At 40.3% G+C, this 19,663-nt stretch overlaps 1 long non-coding RNA gene across 1 annotated transcript; it reads right to left on the reverse strand.

Moving 5' to 3' along the window:
* Positions 1–6,461: 6,461 nt before the first annotated feature.
* Positions 6,462–9,978, reverse strand: LOC134485717 (uncharacterized). The gene is made up of 3 exons (XR_010063980.1): positions 9,200–9,978; positions 8,277–8,420; positions 6,462–7,105 (listed from the first exon to the last, which is right to left on the reverse strand). It is a non-coding gene; the product is annotated as an uncharacterized LOC134485717 (long non-coding RNA).
* Positions 9,979–19,663: the final 9,685 nt, after the last annotated feature.

Genomic DNA, 19,663 nt, shown 5'->3' on the forward strand with positions numbered 1-19,663 from the left:
AAAAATACACCCAGGGGGAAATTCTGAGACAAAGTTTGGAGCAGAGACTGAAAGGCCACCCAGATATTGCCCCACATGGGGATGCATCCCATATACAGCCACAAAACACAGACAATATTGGGGATGCCAAGAAGTACATGCTAACAGGAACCTGATATAGCTCTCTCCTGAGAGACTCTACTACAGCATGACAAATACAGAGGCAGATGGTCGCAGCCAGCCATTGAATTGGGTACAGGGTCTCCAATGGAGGGTTAGAGAAAGGACTGAAGTAGTTGAAAGGGTTTGCAACCCCATAAGAAGAACACAATATCAACCAACCAAACCCCCAGATCTCCCAGGGATGAAACCACCGTCCCAAGAGAACGTATGGATGAACCTATGTCTTCATCCACATATGTCACAGATGATGGCCTTGTTGGGCATCGAAGACAGGAGAGACCCTTGGTCCTGTGAAGGCTCGATGTCCCAGTGTAGGGGAATGTCAGGGTGGGAAGGGGGAGGGAGTAGGCTGGTGGACGAAGCAGATGGGATAGCTGGTTTCTGGAGGGGAAATCGGGAGATGGAATAATATTTAAAATGTAAACAAAAATGCAATTAAAAATCACAAAATCGATAATGAAAATGTTCATTTACACAATGGAATACTACTCAGCTATTAAAAGCCAGGACATCATGCATTTTGCAGGCAAATGGATGCATCTAGAAAATATCATCCTGAGTGAGGCAACTCAGACCCAAAAGGACATGCATGATATGTACTCACATATAAGGATACTAGCCGTAAAGTACAGGAAAAGCATCCCCAGATCCAAAGAAGCCAAATAACAAGGAGGGCTCAAGGGAGGATGCTTGAATCTCACAGATGAGGAAATAAAATAGATATCCAAGGTGAACAAAGAGAAGGAACTGAATGAGAGAGAGGATGGGGAGGTGAACAGTGGGCATGGGGGGGCAAGGATCAGGTGTAGGGACAGCAAGGGAAAGAGAACTGAAATCAGTGGATGGGGAGGACAATCTCTAGGACATGCCAGAGACCTGGCATGCAGGGAGGCCCCAGGGTGTCTATGGGGAAGACTCTAGCTGAGACTTTTAGCAATGGAGGCTATGGATCCTGAAGTGGCCACCCCCATCCCCACCCATAGCCAGGCAGGACTCCCAGAGAAGGGATAAGGTCAGCAACCCACCCATAAAGCCTTAGACCCAAAATGTGCCCTGAATTCACAAGGTGCAGGGACAAAGATGGAGCAGAGAGGGAGGAAAAGACCAACAAATGACAGGCCCAACTTGAGACCCATCCAGCGGGCAAGAACCAATCCCTAACAATATTAATGACACTCTATTACGCTTGCCCACAGGAACCCAGCATAACTATATCCTGAGAGACGCTGCCAAGCAGCCAAAGGAAAGAGATGCAGAGACCCACAGTCAAACAGTAGATGCAGGTCAAGGAGTCTGATGAAAAAGTTGAGGGAAGGATTGAGGGACCTGAAAGTGACAGGGATGCCACAGGAAGACCAATGGAGTCAACTAACCTGAACCCTTGGTGGCTCTCAGGGAATGAACCACCAACCAAAGAGCAGGCATGGGCTGGTCCTAGGACCCCTGCACATATGTAGCAGATGAGCAGCTTGGTCTTCATACCGGTTCTCTAACAGCTGGAGCAGGGGCCGTCTGAATCTGCTGCCTGCCTGTAGATCCTGTTCTCCGACTGGGCTGCCTTCTCTAGCCTCAGAGGGAGAGGATCTTCCCAGTCTTGCAGTGATTTGATGTGTGTCTATATGTCTGTGATGAGTGTGTGTGTGTGTGTGTGTGTGTGTGTGTGTGTGTGTGTGTGTCTGTGTGTGTGTGTGTGTGTCGGAGAAAAGGGGTTGGATTTTGGATTGATAACCAGAGAGGTTATCTCCTCTGAGGGAGGAGAGGGGGAAGATCTGCATGAGGGGATACTGGAAGGAGAGGGGAACTGATATTATAATATAAAGAGACTGAATAAATAATCACAAATTCCAATCACTATCATAAGCATTCCCTTTGCATGCTCTTTCAGTTTTACACTTTCAAGATTTGCATGTAAAGTTTAATTTTTTAAAAAAAAAAATGATGTACAAAGCTGCATGTAAATGATAAGGAAAGCAGCAAAGGATATATAAATATCCCATCATAATTGCTGTTTTCTGTAAGTTGAAGTGATGTCCCTCATACACTAGTTTAAACAAAATAATAAATAGCACTTAGTCTTTCGTAGCGTTCATTTTAGTCGTTGTGTTGTTCCTTCTTGCTTAAACTCCCCTTTTTGTTTTAAAGAAATGGCAGGCTTCCTTGAGAATTTAGACTGGAAATGTTGGCAGTGTAGCGCCATGTGAGGGTGAGGCTTCCTCTGGTTTAAGAGGCACCTTTAGATCCAGGGACGTGTCACCGACTCTCTCAGCATCGCCACATTTCTTTTTCAGAGCAGTGAGTTCTAGAATGTCATTTTTCCCTTGATATTTGTCTGCTTGGGTTCATTTTGATCTTGAAAGAAAGAATTAGAATTCTCATTAGAAGAATTCTTCATCAAAAGAGCTAACGAAAAGTAGTCAGACTTCTTAAATGTTCACTGGGTGAAAGTGTACTTTGAAACCAATTTTTTATGTGAACCCATAAAACTGTCAATTTAATTATTTTTAATTTTTAAGGAATCTATTAATAGACTTTTTTTAAAAAATCAAGTTGTACAGTTTTGTTACAAAATAAAAGTGAAGCTTGAAAAAACTCAACTTGACTAAATAAGGAATAATTTTAAAACCTTCAAAGGTGTATTGAAAAACAAACCACACTTTAAAAAACGACATACACTTGTCATTACAAAAAAAAAAAAAAAGGAAAAAAGACATCTTTTATCAAGCGTGTGGCAAAAACAGCTCTTAGTAGCCAGGAGTTGTGCTATTTGCCTAACATAAATAAGTGGACCTATCACACATTGCCCTAATATCAATGGCAATAGGAGATCCACATTTGTAACTTTAATTTTTTTCAAACCTTATTTTTAGTGATGGTTCTTAAACACTTTAACCTCCCTTGTTGCCTACCGCCCACCAGAGGTAATGGAAAAGAAAGGATACAGGGGAGAAGTGGACCTGTTTAGAAAGGTTCTTTGAAGCAACTCCTGTCTGTGGTGTCTGGAAACCAGCAGTTCTGTTTACAGGTCAGCAGCAGCTCAATCCACTCACAAACTCTTCATGGGTACACCAGCAGTCCAGTTCAGTAGAGTCAGGTTAGCAACAGTGGTGGCCCGACCTAGCAGAGACAGCCAGGCCTCTGCCTTGGTTTGAGTCAGCAGGAGGAACCCAGAGGGACACCAGAAGTTCTCAGCTGTGCCTCTCTCAGGGAAGCAAAGATCAGCGAACACAGGAGACCCACAAGCTTTGCACAGCTAGCTCTATAAGCAAGCCAAGCTCAGCCTCCATCACTGTCCATTGAGTCATTTTTATGCCCTCCAAACATCACAAGTTCTCCACAGGTATTGCCTCAGCCCATGTCTTACCTCAGCCCACGTCTTACCTCAGCACATGCATCTGTCTCAGCTGACATCACTCTAACAATCCGCCAAGTCCTAGGCTGCAGCAACAAACTGCAGCACACCCCCAGAAGATTTTGGTGCATTTCTCCATGAGTTGTTGTCTATATACAGGTGAAGGCAGGCACAAGATAAGGCAAGGCCTGCGATTGGGCAGTGAAAAAGTAAGGAGAGGAGCAGAGAGGGGGGAAGGAGAAGGTGGAGGAAGAGTTTTTATTTTACCTGGATACTGGTAATAATAACCAAAGAGAGCAGCTGCTGCAGGGCCCAGAGAGTAGACAGCTCCAATGTGGGCTTAGCCATGGAGGCCGAGAGATCGCTAAAGAGAGTACAGGAGGTAGCATGGCATGGTGCCTGGTGCCCTGGACCATTTTTATTATTTACCACTATGGACTCTGAACACATGCAGCTCAACTATGCAATGTAAGGCAGACCAATACATTCATGATGTTAGCAAAGAATCCTTCCTTATGTGTCCTTTCACATGCTTGCTATAGCAGAACATGTCTACTTCAACTAATTATTCCTTCATGAGTCTGCCTTAGCCTTTCACTTGTATCCACTTTAACAAAATGTTCCTCATATGTTTGTCCCAGCAAAACACCATCCAAATGACTTTCCAAAGAACCTTTAAATTTCCACTTCACACGGTGGGCTTGAATATAAAAGTTTATCAGCTAATATTTCATTGAATATGTTTTTATGCCTTTTCTCATTGTCTTTTTGGTCCAAAACTCAAATTCCTTAATGATGCTGTATAGATCTAAGATTATTTTTGTCTGACTGGATGTTTTAAACACCTCTCTTTGGTTTCAATGTTTTTACTTCTGCTTAATCTGATCTGTTATTGAACCTGCCAATTGTCTGATTTGGCCTACTGGGTTTCTTTTCTAACATTTCCTCTGGATTCTTTTCTAAACTTTGCGTCTGTTCCCGAAGTTCTCATTCATATTATAGATTTCTTTTCCCTCATTTTATTGGATGGCCTTTGCCTGTTTGCTTGGGGTTTATTGAATTTCCTTATATTCTGCATTAGTTACTTTTCTGTGATAAAATGCTACAAGCAAGGCACTTGCACAAAACAGGACTTATTTTGTCTTGTAGTTCCAGACAGATGTGGCCATCGTGGTAGGGACACACAGCTGCAAGCAGCAAGTGTGGTGGCAGGAGCAAGAAGCTAAGAGCTCACATCTCAACCAAGAGCAAAATCAAGAGAGCAAATGGAAGTGGGGTGAAGCTTTAAGCTCCCAAAGCCTGCCCCCAGCGATAGTTCCTAAGCCTTTCTTTCTCAAACAGCGCCACCAAACAGAGACCAAGTATTCAAATACTAGAGCCCATGAGAAATGTCTCTTATAAACCACCATTCATTCTTTTGAATTCTTTACCACATGCTTCCTCTATGTCCTTTGATCTGAGATCTAATTCTAGAGAGTTATAATGTTCTTTGGAGGTATCATTTCTTATACTATTAGTGTTTGTACATTGAGTCTTTGCTACCTTTATAAGGTATCTATTTTATACAGATATAGATATATCATATACATCATTAAATTATATTACATATATCATTATAGGTATAATATAGGTATATATAATGAGTATAATCATATGCATATATAATGGATATATACTTAATGTATATATTATATAATTACACATATATTAGGTTCAGTCTTTAGCAGCAGCATCAGAGCCCTTTTGGCCCCATGGTGGTTTAAATGAAAATGGCCCCCATAGGCTCACGGTGAGTGACACTATTAGAAAGGGTGGCCTTGTTAGAGTAGATAAGGACTTGTTAGAGGAAATGTATCATTGTGAGTGGGTTTTGAGGTTCCAGATGCTCAAACCAGACTCAGTGTCTTACTCTGTTCCTACTGCCTGCCAATCCAGATATAGGACTCTCAGTTCCATTTCCAATACCATGTCCCCATGTATGCTGTCATGTTCCCTGTCATGAAATCTCTGAACAGTAAGTATTTTTCTCTATAAGAGTTTCATGGTCATGGTACCTCTTGACAGCAAGAAACCCCTAACAAACATTCTTTAAGCACCATTCTAGGGAAGGGAGTGATATAGAGCTAAGGTGATGGTGGTGCACTCAAAAGTGAGTGTAGTGGAATTGTGGGATTTTCATGGACTAGAAGCAGTGATAAGAACAGCTGAGGCACTAAACTCATGCCCTTTATTCAACAGTGTCACCAGTATTCTCTCTGGGGTCTGGCTGGGCAACAGCAGTAGGAGACAAGGAGCATTGACTTTGAGTCTTAAGTTCAGCGTGGCTCAGGATTGATGGCAAGCCAGCAGTGAGACACTCTTTCCCACAGATCACTGCATCAGCATGGGCTCTGGAGACTGGAGAAGAGACAATGCAAAGTTCCTCTTCTGAAGCACTGTTGCAGTATGTGTTCTAGGCAGACCTTTAAATGGGCTCCAAACTGTGGTGACTGTGGACTTCACCAGCAGCAATTGGAACATTTTCCCTTTAAATGAAAAGTCCTATCAGTAGAGGAACATTGATTGTAGCCAGCAGGTTTCTTTACTTCACTCTATGTCACTCTTTTGGATCTACACATCTCGTTAGGGCCTCCTGTCTGCCTTGCTGGCTGCTGAGGCTACTCACCTCAAAATCTATCTCTATGTGTAAGAGTTCTTCTTTGTGAAGAAAAGTGCAGGTTGAGCACCTCTAAGCATCTTATCTAAATCTGAGAGTGTATTTGCTGATACGTCAGAGTATCTTGTCAATAACTCACTTTACCTCTCTTTTTTTTTTTTATTAACTTGAGTATTTCTTATATACATTTCGAGTGTTATTCCCTTTCCTGGTTTCCGGGCAAACATCCCCCTTCCCCTCCCCATCCTCCCCCCCATTGCCGCCCTCCCCCCAACAGTCTAGTTCACTGGGGGTTCAGTCTTAGCAGGACCCAGGGCTTCCCCTTCCACTGGTGCTCTTACTAGGATATTCATTGCTACCTATGAGGTCAGAGTCCAGAGTCAGTCCATGTATAGTCTTTAGGTAGTGGCTTAGTCCCTGGAAGCTCTGGTTGCTTGGCATTGTTGTACATATGGGGTCTCGAGCCCCTTCAAGCTCTTCTAGTTCTTTCTCTGATTCCTTCAACGGGGGTCCTATTCTCAGTTCAGTGGTTTGCTGCTGGCATTCGCCTCTGTATTTGCTGTATTCCGGCTGTGTCTCTCAGGAGCGATCTACATCCAGCTCCTGTCGGTCTGCACTTCTTTGCTTCATCCATCTTGTCTAATTGGGTGGTTGTATATGTATGGGCCACATGTTTTACCTCTCATTTTTCCCAAAGCATGAATCACAATTTCCAGGATGTTTTGGGGTTTGAATTTTATCGACCTTTAATATCTTGTAAGGTATCTTCTACACCTGAGATTCTCTCTTTTATCTCTCTTATACTGTTGGTGATGCTTACATCTGTAACTCATGATGTTTCCTAGGTTTTCCATTACAAGGGTTGCCTCCATTTGTGTTCTCTCTATTGTTTCTGCTTCTACTTTTAGGTGTTGGACTGCTTTGTTCAATTCCTTTCCCTGGAAGAAAACAAGCCAGTGTGGTGAAACTTTAGGCTAAAACCTTCAGAAAGAAGAGGAATTTATCCAGTGCTACAAGGTTTTCTCTTGCCTGAAGTGGTGAATAAAAAATAACTGGAGTTTCATAAGAACACTGTGGATTTTCCCATCATTCACATGTTGAATACAACTTTGTGATGGTTCTACTTTCTTCCAGATCCTGTAGCCAGGCATGAACTCCAGTGGAACAATGAAGACACGAACCCACCCACAAAACTTTCTATCCAAATTTTATCCTATCTACAAAAAATGCAGGCACTTGGGATAGAGCAGAGACTGAGGGAATGGCCAACCAATAACCAGCCCAAATTGAGACCCATTTCATAGACAAGTACCAATGCCTAACATTATTAATGTGACCAAGCCAGTTCAGTCATTTAACAGGATCTCAAGTGAGGAAGTGAGAATTGAAAAAGAATAAAAACAATTAGACAAAATTGTAACATGACTCCAGCCCATACTGAGGTTGAAGCCACTTTATTTCTCTCCAGTCTGCTTTTGTATCATTCAAGGTATATCCAAAAAACATGGTCAGCTCTTAGATAAAAAAAAAAAAAAACATAATCAAGTAAAGTAGTAAAACAAGGAGATCACACAAGATAGTTAATTAAGTAAAGTAGTAAGCAAAAGGATTACACAAGGTAATAATTAAGTAAAGTAGTAAATAAAGAGTTCACATAAGGTAGTAATTCAGCAAACTAGTAAGCAAAGCCCTGTGGTCACTGTTTTTAATATTCTTATCAAAGCCTACTTTCTTTTCCAAGCCCAGTGGCAAATGCCAATTTCTAGAAATAGCACCAAAAGCCCTTAGCATTGGTGATATTCTTGTAGATAGGAGCCCAGCATGGCAGTCTTCTGAGTAGTTCTACCCAGCAGCTGACTTAGAGACAAACACCCACAGCCAAACAAAGAATGGAGTTTGGGGGCTTTTATGGAAGAATAGAAGGAAGGATTGAGGTCCCTGACAGTGACAGAAACTCCACAAGAAGACCAACAGAGTCAACTTGGGGCTCTCAGAGTCTGAACCACCAACCAAAAATCATACACTGTGTCTTAGAGTTTTACTACTGTGAGCAGACACCATGACCAAGGCAACTCTTATAAGGATGACATTTAATTGGGGCTGGCTTACAGGTTCAGAGGTTTAGTCCATTATAATCAAGGCAGGAACATGGCAGCATCCAGGCAGGCATGGTGCAGGAAGAGCTGAAAGTTCTACATCTTCATCTGAAGGCTGCTAGCAGAATACCGGCTTCCAGGCAACTAGGATGAGGGTCTGAAAGCCCATACCCACAGTGACACACTTGCTCCAACAAGGCTACATCTACTCCAACAGGGCTACACTTTCTAATAGTAACACTCCCTAGGGCAAGCATATGCAAACCATCACAGATACATTTAAAACTCTTGTATGTCCATTTTTCTGAAACCTCTGGGCCTTTGAAGTGCTCCACTATCCTTTGCTAGGAAGAAGGGAGTTCCTCTTTCCTGAAGACATTGCACAGGACTTGCCTAATAGGACAGTTCTTTCTTTCCTCAGTATCTACACCACCTTCCCTACTTGCCATAAGGTTCATACTTAGAACCAAACCCTAACATAATGTGACAGGTTAAGTAATTACAGTGACCTGTGACCATTTTCTTGAATAATCTTATACTATAAGAGAATAATGAGCTCTGTAGAAGTCTATGAAGTTTGGTACTTGTGTTGACACTAATGCCAAAAGACTCAAGAAAATATGGCATATGGTAGTCCACCAAGAAATATATCCCCATCAAAGTTCATCTCATCACAAAGCCATTCGGTCACTGTGTTGCTTTATTCCTGTTTTCTGGATATATTGTCATCTTAGCCATTGGGGGGGAATTCTCACATTGATGCTATTGTATTATAAAGAGTAAGATGCAGGGACAAATTATGTCTATGATGTCTCACATTTAACTATAACACTATGATTCTTGAAAAGGTTATATTCGTATAACACAGGATGCCATAGGTTAATCAAGAGTTAACCAAGCAGGGTTGGGGATTTAGATCAGCGGTAGAGCACTTACCTAGCAAGCGCAAGGCCCAGAGTTCGGTCCCCAGCTCCGAAAAAAAGAAAAAAAAAAGGAGTTAACCAAGCTCTTGTTGCAATGACTATGACAGATAGGTATGTTTACCAAGGTAAACTAATGTAGGTTCTAGTATGTTTTTCTGAAGATGTAAATTTTTATTTAATTAAAATACAATTATATCATTCCCTCTTCCTCTTCTTCTTCCCCTCCTCCTCCTCTTCCTCTTCTCCTCCTTCCTCCCCTTCCTTCTCCTCCTCCTCGTCTTCCTTCTTCTCCTTCCTACTCTTATTATTTGTTCCTTTCTTAAACTTTCCCCTTCTTTAACCATTGTTGTCATAGAAGCATACCCATTCTTGTCCACAAAGGATAGGCAAAGCAGATTCTATTTACATCTCATAATAGAATAAAAAGTCCAAGTTGAAATATCAGGTGGTTTGTCTTAATATCAGAGTACAAGCTGAAAATGGTCTGCTCCTGCACCACAGCCCACCCAAGGATAGTTCTCAAAAACAATAAAAACCTCTACTCCTACACAGCAATGTTTCTGGTCATTCACTTTGAAAAGAAAATCAATTGCTCTGTGGTAAAGACAGAGATTCATTTGTGAACGCTATAAGTGACTGACTAGGGGTCTGAAAGCAAAAGTGGAGACAAGTACCTGAGGAAGAAGCCTTTTGATAAAGCTGTGGAAGTAAGCATACACACAACAAACTTTATATCTTAAGTCAGTGCTCCTAAGAAAGCATCTTCCAGGGAAGAGAAAATTATATATATAAAATTATATATATATTCTGCTGATTGTATATATTACTAATATATAATCAGCTATTATTATATATGTAATAATATATAATATTATATATAATATATATAATCTGCTGAGATATATATATCTCAGCAGATTACTTGACCAGTAGATGGCAGCCCAAACAGATGCTGTGCAATGGACTCTAGATTAAGAACCAATCCTAGGAAATGTGAAGGTCATGTAAAATCCAAGAGTGTGGACTCTGTTCTATTCAATTGCTGGCACCACCAAGTTTTTGGGATTCCAGCAACAAGTAGCGTCACCAGTTATTACTGCTAGCTGAACTCCTTCTTTCATCACAAGACCTGATATTTCATCTGCTTTCCCAACCAGCTTTACTGTCTGCTAACACAACTGCCAACATCTCAGTCTCATCCAAAATGTCATAAAGACAAAAGGTGAACAGTGGTTGTACACAACTGTAGATCTGTCTATAAATACCATCGTATACTAAAACATACAAACTTCCAGAATGCTAGGGTAATTAAGGAGTCTTCTTGAGGTTAATCTTTAGATACTTCGAGATACTTAGAGAGGATTAAAGGATAACTATTATCTTGTAAGATCTAACACAAAACAGAAGCAAATGGTCATTAAGTAATGCTGTGTCTTCAGTAAGTAAATGTAGGGTTAGTATGGGAGCTAAGCATGGATCCTATGAGTGCCCATGAGAGAGCATCCACCATGGAAGAACAAGTGAACCATGAAGTTTATAAGATGCCAAGGCTAGTAGATGGCAGCCAACTAGGCATTTGTACAAAGAGATGTGAAGTAAAGAAGCTCTCTGTGTAGATATAAAGACCATGTAAGCCTGGGTTCTCTTGTACAAAAGCTGATCTATGACTATCCCAAATGAATGCCTAGTATGCCAATAATAGGTCAGGCTACTGTCTAACACTCCCCTACACACACTGAGGAAATTTATGTTTTCTTAATTCTTATTTGAGACTCTGAGTCTAACTCTCTTTATTTTCCTGCCAAAATACCATAGAAAATCCTAACAAACTTGAGGGGATGGGGAACACCTTAAAAGATAGTAGGCTATCCACCAAGTTCCATGCTGATAGGGCTAATTGGCTTTCTCATCAAGAAGAGACATAGTAACAGCTTTCTAATGAAGGCAGGGTGATTTGCTGAACTGTTCTCTCTAGGTCTATATCCCATTTTACTATAAAAAGAAAGTGTAAGTCATCATAGGCTGATAAAAACATGGTAAAGGCTCAGTTATCACTGGGCGAGCCAATTACTTAAGAAGCAACCCTAACTCAGGGAAATCAAAGTCCTGGAGACTAAAAACATCAGGATTTTAGAGCCAGCTGCAGAAACAGAAGCAAACAATTTTTGAAATAACACATTTCTTCCATTTTTTTTTCTAGAAATTTAGCCATTCCAAAAATTAGGAATGCTATGACTGGGTTGCAACAGCTTAATTTTAAAATAATGGATCTAAGCATCAGTTGTTCTATAGGAAATCTATTGGTTTTCTGCCCAGATCCAACTCACTAGTCTGGAACATTGCTCTTCCCCACTCCCAGTTCTTCATGCTATAGCAGTTGTTAGTAATTCAACCGGCAATTACATCTCTCTAGCTTGGAGAGACAAAGTCACTCCAGGGAGAGCCTGAAATTCAGGCTGACATTGAGCATGTGGTTAACAGCATCCAATGAGCCAGACTGGTTCCAGCTGCTCTCCAGCTGAAACCACATCCTCTTCACCTACCTCTACCCCTCCGTATTCCTCATCCCCCTTCTGAAATCACTTCCTCAATAAATCATTTGCATCAGACTCTAGCTTTCTGGATTTCCTTAAAGGAACATCCATTTACAAAAGGAACAAATGGATAATTTGGTGGACAGTTCTTTCTCAGTCACAGATGCTTCTAAATGGAAAACTTTTCTCCTAGATCCTTGTTAATCAAAACCATTTATGCTTTAAAATGAGAGATACTCAGATGTATGAGTACTTATAGATTCCTTATGTGACTGGTTCTAGTAAAACTAGAAAAGCTGAACAAATTTACTAATTAAATTAAGGAAAGCAAAAATAAAATTTAAATTTGTAACACTAAGGTAAAACAGTACCTTATTTTACTATTTCTGAATCTAAATTGCTGATGTTAAATTTAAAAACAGAGCAATGTAGCCACAGGCATGCTTCTGCATTTAGTTTGTTCTAACTTCAACAATACAAAATCAGAGCATGCTGTTACTGTTAAGTATGCTGTAAGTTCAAAGCTCCCAACTAACACCTTGCTAGCAATCAAGCCTCTGACAACCATAGTGAGTTCTCCAAGACCTTCTAAAGAGAACCTTTAAAAAGCTTTATGCCTTATTTCCTAATCAGCAAAGTGGATTTATCAAAACCTATCTTGAATTCTTTTCTGAACTTTGAACAGAAGGAGTAGCCATCAAAGATGGCTCCTTATCTAACAATTAATATGTAGTGAAGTAGTTATAGAGACAATGTACAAAATCATGTCCATGTAAAGTGGCTGCTCACTTTAGAAATGCAACAAACCTGGTTCAGAATCTTTGGATGTGGTACACTCATGATGTATGTTTGATAGTACTTATTCTGCCTGTCATCACTTTGATCCGTAGAACACTCTGTCTAGTCATGATATCACCTCACTATCACTGGAGAGTTCTTTTGCAGAAATACTTCTAGATGCCTGATCTTAAAAATATGTGCACTAAAATTCTGTTTAGAAGCCTCTCGCACTATGTTAAATATTATGTTAAAAATTATATTAGACGTCGTCCACAAGATAAAAAACAAAGCAACAAGTTTCTCTCAAAGCTCTAAAGGGAGTGGGGAAGAAAGAAGGGTAATGGAAAGGGACTATTTGAGAGAGGAAGAGTATCAGAAGGATGGAGGTGAGGTATGACATGGAACCAAGATTAAGAACGAGGTGAAACTCATTTCTTTGATGCAAACAAAATGAATGAAACCATTTCTCTTAGAAGCAGCGTATTTCCTAGGCTGATGGTTATGTGTTCTTCCCTCTGTGGCAGACCTCATTTGGGGAAGCTGTGTACTACCAGCCTTTTGACATTCTTGCTCCTCTAAACATACATAAATCTTGCTGAGCACTGTGATAAACTGTGAAGTAACTGTGAAAAGTAACCTTTCCCCAACTGCTCTTTTTTGCCTCTTCTCCTTTTTTTTTCTCATTTCCAAAGGAAGGTTTTGTGGATGAAAGCCACTCACAGATTAAAATGACAAAACATTTTTTCCTTAAGAATGAAATGCCTAATTTGAACTAATTAAGGCTCAACAACAGCACTTGCTATTAATTAGCAAGAGAAAGAATTTAAAACCCCCCTCCACTCAAGTGGCTCTGTGAAGTGCATAGAAACAAAGGAGCTCCTCTGGTTTAACAATAGAGAAGTTTGAATTGTTAATCAACCAAGTTAAAACAACGGGGAAGGCGGTTGAGAGATGGGCTCAAAAGAGAGGGAGCTGGGAGGAGGGGCAGTGATCAAATGTAAAGTGAATAAATAAATAATGAGGGAAAAAACTATGTAATGAGTTCAAAGAGTAAGAAAGGGTCAAGGTCATCACAAGAAAACCTACAGAATCAACTAGTCTGGTCCAAAAAGAGTCCACAGAGACTGAACCACCACAGAGCATGCTCCCAATGGACCTGAGCTCTCTGCTCCTCATGTGGGACTTCTAACAGCAGGAGGTGTGTTTGTGCATTTGTCTTGTTGTGTGCTTTTGGATCCCCATCCCCTAACTGGGCTACCTTGCCTAGCTAGGGTCCTAGTCCTACTGCAACTTGGTATGCTAAGGTGGGTTGATACTCAGGGAGGCCTCCCTTCTTCTAAGCCTTCTATGAGAAGAAAGGAGGGCAGGAAGAAGGTGAGGAGGTGATGTGAGGGAGGAACTGGGCGGAGGGGTGGGAGGGGACTCTGCGATTGGGAAGTTAATTAATTAATTAATTAATTTAAAAGAATAGGAGAGCTGCTCTTTGATAGGTGGTGCCTTTATCCCCGCACAAGTTCTCACTGTAGGAATTCAGGTAAGTACACAAGAATTCAGGTAAGTAAACACTGTAGAAATGAATTATCTTGATGTTTCCCAATCTTGGGATAGCAAACCACGCATTTGTCCTCTTGGCTAATATTTTATTCATCAAATGATCTCCCTCAAATATCTGCATTTTGTAAACCGACTTTATTTTAGCCTCTCAGTTGTGATTTATGGCCCAGAACATTCACTGAAATAAAAGTGGTTTTAAAGAGCTATTGAACGCTTGTAATGTTTTGAAATTACATTAATCTTTCTGAGTTATATTGTTTTTTCTGCCACCTAACTGGAAAAAAATCACATCTTAAGACAGATCTTGAAGGAAAGAAGAAAGTCTGAGGTGTATGAAATTACCACGGGTGGCAATAGTGAGTGACACAGAAACTCCTATACAATGACCTGGGCTATCAGACATTCTCAGGAGATAAATGATTCCAAATTGGAGAATTTTCAAGCATAGCTTTTGTGTTGTGATATCTGCCCCATCCTGTAAACTATTATTTATAATAGCCTACAAATCAAGGGAAAAAGCACATTGACTTTTCCTGGGATGACCAACAGCTTACTAATGATTTATAATTGCCACTCAACACACATATAAACTCAGACTTTATGAGTTATGAATATTATTCTTTCCCGTTTCTAAGAGGAGATGGAAAAAATACAATGGTTGTGTTGTCTCAAATAGGATAGCAACCTAATATTGCATGTTAGGCTATACCCATGAGAACAAACTAAATCCAGACCAATGCAAGGAATAATGAAGTTCATGATGGAATAAGGAACTAGAGAGACAAATTACAGGAGGGCAAAGAGCTGGGTTTTTAAAGAAAATAATGAATTTTTAAAATCTTTATACCTTATACCTTATACTTTAGAAAGGGAAAAAAGAAAAAGCAAATCAGACATAATGACTGATATCGGAAAGATACAGAGAATCACAGGTTTCCTTCATGAACTACTAAATACCAACACATTAAACACGTAAAGGAGCTAATCAGTCCCTGGACATATACATCCAACAAATACTGAATCACGAAGAGAGAGAATGTGAACAGATCTATAATAAGTAATAAGCTTGCCTCCTGGAGCTGATGAGATTGTTTAGTGGTCAAGAACACCCATGTGAGACAAGTCATGGTTACCGGCAGATTCCAGCTTCTAGAGGTCTGATGTCCTATTCTGACCTCTCTAAGCACACGCACACAGACATGAAATTAAGCACTTTTTCCACATACAGTAAAACCCAAAACCAGATGTTTTCAATGTTGAACTTTACTAAATATATAAAGAACTAATATCAAGCCTTTTAAAAATAATTGAAAAGGAAGAAAGGGATATTTTCAAGTCAAATTTAGTGTTTAATTAATTTTATCTGCCTTGCAACAATCACCTTCTTGACTCAACTCTTCCCTGAAGTTGCAATCCAAAAACTACCTTACATACCATATGAATCATATTTCCCCTCTTCCCCTCACTTTTTTGTAGCACTGATGGTGGTGACCAATGTTTGTTTAGAAAATTGTTTGTTTCAGTGGTGCATTGTTCTCTCCAGTTTAACTCATTTGGGATACCCATTATCATTTCATCTCATCACTTAAAAATGCAAGCTCCTCAGAGATGACTGTCATTCCCTCACTGTTTCATAGACTAGCAACATGTTTAATAAGTATATAGAGGCCCAGCCCATAGCTCATTGCTCCCAAACCCCTCCGGAGAGAGAGAGCTTGCCGCCTGGACAGGTGGGCACTCCTGAGACTGCAGAGCAGGAGAGAGACCACCAATACTGCCCACCCAGGCCCACATACCTGGCCCAAGAGGAAACTGTATACAGCCTCTGGGAACCAGGAGATAGGGGCACTAGAGCTGCAGGTTGCCCACGCTCCAGACACCACCCGAACCTGAAGGGACTGGATCAACAGTTCTCTGCACCCAAATCCTGTGGGAGGGAGAGCTAAACCTTCAGAGGGGCAGACACACCTGGGAAGCCAGAAGAGACTACATTCTGCCCACATTTCTGACTCCATAGGAAAACACCTAACACCATCTGGGACCTCAGTGCACGGGGGCTCCCAGAAAAGACAGCGCAGGCCCTCCTGGTTGCTGCCCTCACAGAGAGCTCAAAAGCAGTCCCCGACAAGCAACTTGAGCCGTGGGACCACAGGTAAGACCAACTTTTCTGCTCCAAGTGACCTGTCTGGTCTACTCAGGACACAGGCCCACAGGAACAGCTGAAGACCAGTAGACAGGAAAAACTACACGCCTGAAAGCAGAACACTCTGTTCCCATAACTGGCTGAAAGAAAACAGGAAAACAGGTCTATAGCACTCCTGACACACAGGCCTAAAGGACACTCTAGCCACTGTCAGAAATAGCAGAACAAGGTAACGCCAGAGACAACCTGATGGCGAGAGGCAAGCGCAGAATCCCAAGCAACAGAAACCAAGACTACATGGCATCATCGGAGCCCAATTCTCCCACCAAAGCAAACACTAAATGTCCAAACACACCAGAAAAGCAAGATCTAGATTTAAAATCATATTTGATCATGATGCTGGAGGACTTCAAGAAAGACATGAAGAACGCCCTTAGAGAAACACAGGAAAATATAAATAAACAAGTAGAAGCCTATAGAGAGGAATCACAAAAATCCCTGAAAGAATTCCAGGAAAACACAATCAAACAGTTGAAGGAATTAAAAATGGAAATAGAAGCAATGAAGAAAGAACACAGGGAAACAACCCTGGACATAGAAAATCAAAAGAAAAGACAAGGAGCTGTAGATACAAGCTTCACCAACAGAATACAAGAGATGGAAGAGAGAATCTCAGGAGCAGAAGATTCCATAGAAATCATTGACTCAACTGTCAAAGATAATGTAAAGCGGAAAAAGCTACTGGTCCAAAACATACAGGAAATCCAGGACTCAATGAGAAGATCAAACCTAAGGATAATAGGTATAGAAGAGAGTGAAGACTCCCAGCTCAAAGGACCAGTAAGTATCTTCAACAAAATCATAGAAGAAAACTTCCCTAACCTAAAAAAAGAGATACCCATAGGCATACAAGAAGCCTACAGAACTCCAAATAGATTGGACCAGAAAAGAAACACCTCCCGTCACATAATAGTCAAAACACCAAACGCACAAAATAAAGAAAGAATATTAAAAGCAGTAAGGGAAAAAGGTCAAGTAACATATAAAGGCAGACCTATCAGAATCACACCAGACTTTTCTCCAGAAACTATGAAGGCCAGAAGATTCTGGACAGATGTCATACAGACCCTAAGAGAACACAAATGCCAGCCCAGGTTACTGTATCCTGCAAAACTCTCAATTAACATAGATGGAGAAACCAAGATATTCCATGACAAAACCAAATTTACACAATATCTTTCTACAAATCCAGCACTACAAAGGATAATAAAGGGTAAAGCCCAACATAAGGAGGCAAGCTATACCCTAGAAGAAGCAAGAAACTAATCGTCTTGGCAACAAAACAAAGAGAAGAAAAGCACACAAACATAACCTCACATCCAAATATGAATATAACAGGAAGCAATAATCACTATTCCTTAATATCTCTCAACATCAATGGCCTCAACTCCCCAATAAAAAGACATAGATTAACAAACTGGATACGCAATGAGGACCCTGCATTCTGCTGCCTACAGGAAACACACCTCAGAGACAAAGACAGACACTACCTCAGAGTGAAAGGCTGGAAAACAACTTTCCAAGCAAAGGGTCAGAAGAATCAAGCTGGAGTAGCCATTCTAATATCAAATAAAATCAATTTTCAATTAAAAGTCATCAAAAAAGATAAGGAAGGACACTTCATATTCATCAAAGGAAAAATCCACCAAGATGAACTCTCAATCCTCATCTTCGGTTGGTTTATATACAAGTGTGCAATTTCTAGGCTTGAAAGTAAAATGATGCTATCTGGTGCTGGATAGAGGAGCCTTATTTTTTATTATGGCAGCTTGCTATTTTTGTAACATGGTGATTTGGTTGAACACAATAAAGTACAGTAGTAACTGATCTCCCCTTCTTCCTGGATGAGTGAGGAGATGATTAAATGTTGATGTCAGCATCCTTGAGCATATTCAGATGAGCTTCTGCTTCTGTTGAAAAGGATGCTGTGTTTGATTGTGGTCCGAAGCTTTGAAGCACTACTTGGCATCTCCTTCCTTGGAGGTCTCACTGTTTAAACATAACAGATTTGATAGCTTGTTGGTAAGGTGAGGTCCAGCTTGTCTCCACTAGGTCATCTTCATGTGAATCCAGTGGTTATACGGTTTTGTTTTAGGGATATTTCATTTTTTTAATAACGGTTTTAGCTGACATTCATGGAGAGAATGAATCCTTAGAACTGTGCCACTAGTGAAAGGAAATCCTGTCTAGAGTATGTTTCTTTACAAAGCTGTGTCACACCACCCTTTGGGCCCTCTGCTGGAAAAGTAGAATCAAGTCTCAAATAATGCCTTTTAAATTGTATCCTCTAGTATTATAGATGTAGGACAGTACTGTATCATACCTCTGTGGATGTAAAATAGCTTGTACCTGCTTTATGATACGTAGTAGTGACCGTGCTTTATCAGAGCTGTTTTTAATGATGTTGCTCAGAATGTTTTCTTTCCAGATGATGATTGAGAAGCTAATTAAAAAAAAATGGTGCCAGGTACCACAAGAGTAACAGAACTGTGCTGTTTTCTCGGGTTTTGTTTTTTTACTTTTTTTTTTTAATGGAGTGTGCTGGATGTCTCTACAGTTTTGTTCAGATGACTGCAGAACCTGGAAAAGCTGTTGCTGCTGTTGATGCATAACACACTGCTATTATTGGTCTTTTTATATAAATATAAATATATATATACAGATATATAATTTGAATTTTTGGAAACTTTAGCTGTGCTGTCAACTTTCGAAAAAAGTATCCCCGTTTACTGTGTTGAGTTGGCACTGTACAGAAATTAACAGCCATATTGGTCTAGAAATGTTGAACTTAAGTTTTTTCCATTTGTACAGGGGTAACGCACTGTATTAAATATGTAAGGTCTTATCTACGTGGGTTTGATTACAAAAACTAATAAGTATTCTCTAAATTTAAAAGAAAAGAAAAAAAAAGAAATGAAAAGGGAGACACAACTACAGAATCAGAGGAAATTCAAAAAATTACCAGATCCTACTACAAAAGCCTATGTTCAACAAAACTTGAAAATCTGCAGGAAATGGACAATTTCCTAGACAGATACCAGGTATCGAAGTTAAATCAGGAACAGATAAACCATTTAAACAACCCTATAACTCCTAACAAAATAGAAGCAGTCATTAAAGGTCTCCCAACCAAAAAGAGCCCAGGTCCATATGGGTTTAGTGCAGAATTCTAACAGACCTTCATAGAAGACCTCATACCAATACTATCCAAATTATTCCATAAAATTGAAACAGATGTAGCACAACCGAATTCCTTCTATGAAGTCACAATTACTCTTTTCCCGAAACCACACAAAGACCCAACAAAGAAAGAGAACTTCAGACCCATTTCCCTTATGAATATCAACACAAAAATACTCAATAAAATTCTTGCAAACTGAATCCAAGAGCACATCAAAACAATCAT

The sequence above is a fragment of the Rattus norvegicus genome, chromosome 2, assembly GCF_036323735.1.
Source record: "Rattus norvegicus strain BN/NHsdMcwi chromosome 2, GRCr8, whole genome shotgun sequence".
Taxonomy (NCBI): domain Eukaryota; kingdom Metazoa; phylum Chordata; class Mammalia; order Rodentia; family Muridae; genus Rattus; species Rattus norvegicus.